Here is a 7,925-nt window from a genome sequence, read left to right as displayed (position 1 = left end):
TCCCCTTATGTGGTCCAGCAATTGAAGACCCAGCCACGGGGCACAGACAATCAATGACGTAGCATTCGTTTGCTGCACTTTCTGGAAAATGTTTTCTCAAAGCCATCAGGCACAAAGCGAATTCCATACACGGAAGGCTAGGGGACGTGCAGTGGTGCTTTCTCTCGGAGCGACATCTGATTTTAGGAAGCCTGGGCAAGCCAGTGTTTCCATGCTGCTCAACTCGGTGTTGCAATGGTTTATTTCTTGTCAAGTTCTCTGCCTACGTGTGAATCACTGTTCCACTCCATGCTATCACCCTTTCTTTCAGGACACAAAAGTAACACTGATGCTTTCATTATGTGTCATCGAGAACAAAAACGTAGCATTTAAAACAGAGTTGTTTTTTTCCTGCAGCCTTTCAAGGACCTATGGAGATTATATTGTATGAGGGAATGGGGAGCCATGTCCTCCACGCTGAATGTACCAATTTAAAAGCGAAACGGTAAATATGTTGAAGTGCATGTTACAGTGATCATAACTGTAATAGACACTGCCTACAGCCTTACAGTTTTACAACCCATGGCCTTAACCACCAGTAGCCACAAAAAAGCAAACGCTGTAGGTTTGTTTAGCAGAGGGAAGCTCAGAAGTAAATGTTTCCTTTCCAGACTGTTACTGTAAAGCTTGCTAATGTTAACATTTATATAAGACAAGCAACACGAGATGATGATTTGGCAGCAAAATGGACAGCAAAGAAATGTAAAACAAATAAATCCAGCATGCAGACTCTGTGAATGGAGAACGAAACAGAGAAATAAAGGAAGTGTAAAGGGTATCTTCAAAAAACACCAGATTCTCAAACCAAACCCTGACCTATTTAGAAAGTGCACAAGGTTCTGACCTGCAGAACATTATTTGTGGATGTTTCAGTACTCTTTAGTTTTCCAACACATCCCAGTATTTCAGCAACTCTAAATGTGGCCACAGACCCAGCAGTCCTCTAAAAAGCTGATGTAAAATTTATTAGGGGCAAAAAACACCAGTAAGTTAACAAATGATGATTTCAGAGTTTCAAGAAATAATACATACCAAAAGGCTCTCTCATTAAAAATAGTGTTTCCCTTTATTACTCTGATTCAAAGGCACACCCAGGATGGTAAGGCCTGCAAACTCTTGCAGAAACAATTACAGGCAGTGTAACGACTACCAAGAGAACTGTTCCAGTTAGAGTTGTTATTCTGTGTCTGTGCAACAAAGTGTTGGTGTATGTAGCCACTCTGAAGTCTGAAAATGGACAATTCCTTGCTCCTTAATTGGGTGTTTCTTACATTGTCACATGGTCAGTCTTATCTGGAAGCTGCAGTTACCAGCTGGAGTGATGACTTGATCCAAATTGGCTGTAAAAATGCACACGTGTTGCGTATCAGGAAGTGTCCACAAGCGACAAACCCGTTGAACACCTTGGTAAGGCACATGGGAATAGGGTGGGTATTCCCGGGAGACATGGGGTGAGGCTGCCAGACGTGCTACATGGGGAGGAGACCTGACTGGGCTCAGGGTGAGTGCAGCACTACTGGGTTGGGTGAGGAAGTTTTCACTTGACACAGAGGAAAGCAGCCCATCAGTGAGAGTGCAAAGAATGAGGAAGCAGGCTGGTCTCAGCACCCTGTGCCCTTCACTGGCCTTGATTATGGAAAAAACTTTTTTTTTTTTAAAGAGAGTAGTTGTGATCTTAAGCATGCAAAGTAATGCTCACTATTTAATAAGCACTTTGCCTACTGCCACAAGCAATATCGTTTTGCCACTGTGATTTATGTCAGCACAAGGTGTGTTGATGGTTCAGTCTACTGTAGGCACTCCTTAAGCAGGCGGGGAATACCAAGTTCATCTGTTGGAGAAAAAGCAGCATAAGGCAGCTCCACCTCCCTCAGTCTGACCTGCTGTTAACTTTTCTCTTTCCAAGCTTTCTTTCAAAGTTCGAAGTCCAAGCTTCTCACACTAGACTATATTTGAATGTAACACAGCAAAATTTCAGGAAAGCTGAGGGCCGCACACCATAACAATTACAAAACCTCTTTTAATAAGTATTCTTCCCAGAAATATGAGAGCTTTTCTATGACAGTCTTATTAAATGCAGTTCAGAAACAAAAAAATTCCAATACCTACCTTCAGTGTAAATAAGTGAAGCAAGTTTAAAGGCCAATCCCCAAAAATCTTCAGAAGCAAGCTCATTATTCACAGCAACACAATGACACCTGAAGACACCTGGGGCTGTAGCACTCTCCATTCTTGTCTCCTAACCAGCAAGACACACCAACGTGAAATACAGTCAGCAGACTGCCTTCTAATAGGCAACATAGGGTTCATATGCTCGGCCTCTGGATGAGCTCTGGCTGCCAAAAGCAGGCAAGACAGCAATGACACAGGGCGTGGAAGGGCTGGAGAACCAACTCTAGAGCAGCAGGTAGCTCTGGAAATCCATAGGCTGGAGGAAAAAAGCTGGAGACAGTGGTGAAGAACCAGTGGAAGGGCAGTGAGAAGTAAGAAGACAGGAACAGTGAAGCTTGTTTTAGGAAAGGAGAGTGATCAGTGCCACACACCATGACTCCCTGCTCGCTCACTGATGTACAGACACTGTTACAGTCCCCCATGCCCCATTTTGTACCCAGCCTACCATCCCCTTAGCAGCTGAGCAAGCCAGTTAGTCCTTCAAGCCGTGCCCAAACATAATCTTTCCACCCTAAAATCCACCAAACCATGCTCTGCCCCATCAAGCACAACCTCTGAAAAACACAACTTACAGTTTGTACACCAAGCAAGTCCCAGTGGCTGCTTCCATCTCTGTGCCTAGATTCCAGCAAAACCATTAGAAACACAGTCTGGGCTAGGGCTGGCAGGGGTGAGTGACTCTAGCACTCAGAAGTACAGGACTGTAAGTAAAGAGCATCAGCTCTTCAGACTCTGAAGTCAGGGTTAGAGATTGGGACACCAAGGACTAAAGAGCACCACCTCTTGCTCTTCAGGGCAAGCCTGAGTGCTGGTACTCAGTAAGGCAGAGTGCTTCTGCTTGTGTTTCAAGGAATGCTGGCTGATAGTTTATCCTTAAGGCTAGAATCAGGCTGTGGGGTAAAAAGGGCTTAAAGTGTAGGATTATTCCTGAATAATGTGAAGATTGTGGAGAAACTATAAGGCCTGCCACCTGTTTCTTATCATTATGAGATAAATGTGCAAAGGCACTTGAGTCAACCACTTCAAGTGGCTTCTGATGAGGTCTGTAGGGATGATGGATGTGCTCAGCCTTAAGCTCGGGGTGAAGTATTGCCATGGGTGGACAGTGGAAGGTGCAAAAAACACCAAGAACAGGAAGAAGATCTTGGGACTGAGGAACTGGAATGATAGGAAGATGATACAGTTGCCTAGTACTGTAATACATGCTTGTGCATGTATGGGTCAGGTACAGCTCACTGTTGTATGGGCCAGTATAGAGTCAGGATCACAGTGGGGTTTGGGTCATGGTGCTAAGTAGAGGTCACATTAGCCAAGGCCATTCCTAGGGACTGAATGTGGGAATTCTTCTGTGGTTGAAGTTAGCAATCAAATAAGCAGAGTGTATGGAATTCATTTCATTCTGCACACTCTACAGAAGGAATCTACAGGCACATCATCTTCACAGATAACCTTTGCTGTGCAACATCTTTCATCTGTTAGTCTGTTATTCTCTAGCCATTCACAGACCTTCAGCAAGGTCCACGGGGCTGAGGGCTGCTATCAGCAGGGAAAAGTGGTTTATTGGTAGCTCTAGAATGTTGAGTTATGATTACAGGTGGGGGTCTTAGCAAGAAACCTGTTCTTATCAAAGACATAACCACCAGCACACTGCACATTAGTGGAGAAGAGGGCATGGGAGAAGAGGGCACTCATTGTCGCACAATGAAAGCATCCAAAGCCCATGGCTGGCTTTGTGTATCTCCCAGAGCACACACCATACACTGTACATGGCATAAAGGGAGGATGAAGAAGGGAAAGCGGGGCAGGGAGGTTGCCAGAAGGGAGAAAGGGGAGTTTTTGGGGACTTCTGCCTGAACTACATACATGCACCCACAAATATGCCTACTTGTCTCTTTGGAGGTGGGGACAACTCACAGCCATCAGTCACAGGATGGTGGCTGTCACCCAGCAGGACATGGATGGCTAAATAAACACCAGAGATGATATCCAGCAGTCAAAGAGATGGCCCAGCAGCAACTGAGGCTAGGGAGAATCAGAAAGAAAAATCAGACATTGATGGCCGTGAAAAAATCAGATAAACTGTTGGGAAAACATGGAGGTAGAGGGACTTTCCCCATGTTTGGTCATTTCTTCAGTGTATTTATGTACATTTTGGCAAAACACTCATTTTTAAAATCACTTATTTTCACATCAATAGGCTTAAGGCTACCGAAAAGCAAAGCTCTGGACTGAAAAAGTGTTCCAGTTCTCTGTAGGAAGCTGTCAGAAATATACCCAGAATTGGCAGTATGATCTTTTTATCTGCAGAGAAAATACTGAGTCATGTTGCCAGCCCACACACGTTTAACAAAAATAAAAGCAGACCAACGATTCAAAATTCTCCCACTCATCATTTAAAGAAAACAGAAGTCATTCAGTCATGCCTCATGCTTCAGAGACCTTTAGAAAACACCCAGTGCAGGGAACATTCGCCCACGTCGTGCCCACGCACCGTTTCAAACTGGCGATGTCATTTGCAACTTGTTCACTCACAGGTCTGGGCACTGTTTGCTTCAGCATCCTCAGAGGAAGTCGCCGAGACTTACAGGTTTCTGCTGAAAACATGACACGATAGCTGGAGCCTCAGCCCTTCTGTGAGCAACACTGAAATGATGTAACACAGTGTGCCTGGCTTGAATCCCTGGAGAAGGCAGGAAAGTGCCGTGCGCTTCATGGCAGCACAAACTTAAGCTCTAGTTTGAATAAGAGGCTACTGTGCTCTTCCTTCAGGGGTTAATCTTGTACTGAAGCATTGGCTCTCCTGTGCTGAGTTCCTCAATCATTCATTGAAGAGGGAGGTATTTGCACAAACATCAAGACTGAGGGAATTACCTAGGAAATCCTTCTTCTTTTAACCCTTCCCACACAGTCCCCTAGCAAGGAAAAGCTGGTTTCTGCATTTCACCCAGCTGCTGGCAACATCTCTTCCTCCTTCAGTTCTAAAAGCTGCTTGAAGTATTAATAGCTGAACCTGGATGAGTGGCAGCCAGCCCAGCTCATGACGGAGGGGGAGACGTCACCACACAGAGCACGCACAGATGGAGTTACACAATCTCTGTGGTGTTGAAAGCGGCACTGGAAACTTGTCAGGAGCCCAAAGACCAGAGCTAATTTGTATTTCCTATTGCACAGCATGATTTTAATCAGAGCAAAAAGCGCCCAGTTGTGTTTTATGTACGGAGTGTTATAAGCAGAGACAAGTTAACAGAGCAACTAGGGGTAGGACATGCTCTGAGGACAGCACAGAGGAACATTAGATGGGGAATATACCAAATTTATCAGCATTTCCTTTATAGTTCATTGGGATATGAAGCAAGAGAATAAGAGGTAACTTTCATGAAAATTCTGTCATTGCCCAATTCTCTTTATAAGAAGAAGAAAAAAAAAGAAAAAGTAAAAAAGACACCTGCAAAAAACTTGAAGATGAGCTTATTTCAGAAAGCTCTTTCCAAAAGTTCTAGATGTGCCACCAAGTAAAATATAGCACTGAGGAAACCCATCTCACTTGCAGCCAGTATTTGACAGCAGTCAAGTCTAAGTGATCTCTAACATAAGCTGCTTGGCTTCAGCTGCAGATAAGTGTGTGTGAGTTCCTCTTTACAGTTGGATTTCTGCCTCGTTGAGAGCATGGTACAAAGGACTGGCACAGACCCCAAGCACCACTGTTCCCAAAACAGGCAGCTCACCTCCAGCACCCCCTTTCTGTGATGGCTGGAGAGCAGGAGTTGGGAGCCATTTGGTCACCTTGCCCCAGCTGGGCTCACAGCCATGCTCCCTCCCCGACACACAGCATTGGGATGCACCTTTGTGTCCCAGCAGCATGTGCCAGAGAGGGAATGGGGCACCAGGTTAGTAGGACAGCAAATACACCTTGACATTTCTTGATTGGTTTGCTTTGTACTCCCTGCAGATTTACTGGAAACTCAGAGGTGGGGTTTGCTGCTCTGGGAGTGCTATCATTGGAGAAAATCCTTCATTTCAGCCTTCCTCTCTTTACCCACTGGGAATAAATGCTCCTTTCCCCGCCTCAGTTCAGCTTTATCCCTTGACAGCTGAGAAAAAGAAAGAAAGGGAAAAAAAAGAAATCAAATCTTGGACCTTTATTTTGCTCTGGAGAGCAAATGTCTAGTTCAGAGTGGGATAAACTGCATGTCAGGGATATAAAAGGAAGCCTGTCAGACAAGCTTATCTGTAGCTTCCTATATTCAGTCCGATAAATCCTATCCCCGAAGCATTTTCCCCACCAGCTAGGCCCTTTCTATTGTAGCCCCTGAAATCAGCACCCTCTCTGCTCTCATTCCTCCTCCACATGCTCCTTTACCCCCCTCCCCCATACACATTTGTCCCCCCAACTCAAACAGCTCCCCAAGGAGCTCAGGCACCACCTATGTTCGGGGATGGGAAAAGGGAAGAGCGAGTCAGCTGAATATGCAAACAATCCTATTTGCACCCCAGCATGTACAATTCAGGTCTTTGTCAGCATGATGGAGTGCACTCTATCCAGTTTGTTTTTCTCCTCTGGGATTATCATCCACACCCTTCCCACATGAGCATTATCAAATGCTGTACCTGAATCAGCCTTGTCAAGACAGGCTGACTGCTGCCTGGTTAATACCTGTCCACCAGCTGCCTATTTGCTTTGTTTAAAAATTATAGCCAGTCATAAAATGTAATGTGGCACCTACAGCAGCCATTAAAAAAAAACAAAAAACAACAACCAAACACCAAAAGCATTTTTCTGGTGTCACTGAGGCACTGGATGGAAGTGGTTTTAGTTGCACAAGCCCCCCTTGGATGCAGCCCTGCCTGGACACAGCCCACCACGACTGGGGCATGATGCTCCCGCACTCCGAGGTGCTGTGTTTGGGGAGCTGCCTGCTGCCCACCTGCCTTCTCCCCAGCGCAGCTCCAGCCGCAGGGGCACGCGTGGGGTGCGGTACCAGACAGTCCCACCGCGCCCCGGCCTGGACAGACGGACACCCCGGCCGGGACGGACAGCGGGGCAAAGGTGCGAAGTGCTTTTGGGGCTGTGGCAGCCGCCGGAGCAGCACCGGCAGGGCCCCAGGCCTGGCAGACAATAGCTGTCTCCCTGCTCGCTCTCCCTGCCGGCCGCATCCGACGGAGGAGTCTCATGAATCAAGTCAAACACCCAGCGACAGGCTGGAGAAATCCATTAATATGCGGCCGCCGCCGCACGTCGCCAGCCCCCTGCCTCGCCGCCGCTCACCTGCCTGTCTCACCCCTGGCAGGCAGCGAGGGAACAAAGGAGCAGCGAGCACGGACGGCAGCGCCTGCCCCCGCCACGGAGGGAGGCAGCGGCTGCAGACAAAGCCCGTTTGCCTGCCGCCATGGGTGTGAGGAATGCTCCCGCTCGCCCTATTGTCTGGGGTCCTTTGTGCTCCTCCACCCCCCGGTCCCCAACCGCACAGGCAGAAATAGTGGGAGCAGGACAGACACGGCTTTGTTGAAGGGAGCCCTCGAACGCGGAAAGCCTCCTGCCCTGGCCCTGCCGTACGTGCCCGTCTGGCACACGGGCCCACGCTGCTCCTGCCCCAGAGGGCAGGTACGGAGCAGGGGCTGCAGAGCAGTGCGGACAGATGGACGCCTGTGATGCCTTTGGCGGGTGTGGAATGGTCACCAGGTCCTGCAGAGGAGCGTGGGAGGGCTGCCCTAGC

The 7,925-nt window shown here is 47.5% G+C and overlaps 1 long non-coding RNA gene across 2 annotated transcripts; it reads right to left on the bottom strand.

The window, feature by feature from the left end:
- Positions 1-1,081: 1,081 nt before the first annotated feature.
- On the bottom strand, positions 1,082-6,514 carry LOC108449534. 2 transcript variants are annotated; one of them, XR_001865706.1, is made up of 3 exons: positions 4,703-6,514; positions 2,149-4,233; positions 1,082-1,379 (listed from the first exon to the last, which is right to left on the bottom strand). It is a non-coding gene; the product is annotated as an uncharacterized LOC108449534 (long non-coding RNA). The 2 variants fall into 2 exon arrangements; XR_001865705.1 differs by having other exon boundaries at positions 2,149-6,509.
- Between the last annotated feature and the right edge of the window lie 1,411 nt (positions 6,515-7,925).

Source organism: Corvus brachyrhynchos, unplaced genomic scaffold (assembly GCF_000691975.1).
Source record: "Corvus brachyrhynchos isolate BGI_N302 unplaced genomic scaffold, ASM69197v1 scaffold209, whole genome shotgun sequence".
In the NCBI taxonomy this organism is placed as follows: domain Eukaryota; kingdom Metazoa; phylum Chordata; class Aves; order Passeriformes; family Corvidae; genus Corvus; species Corvus brachyrhynchos.
Note: the sequence above shows the minus strand (reverse complement) of the source record. Positions and strands in the feature narration are given on the sequence as shown.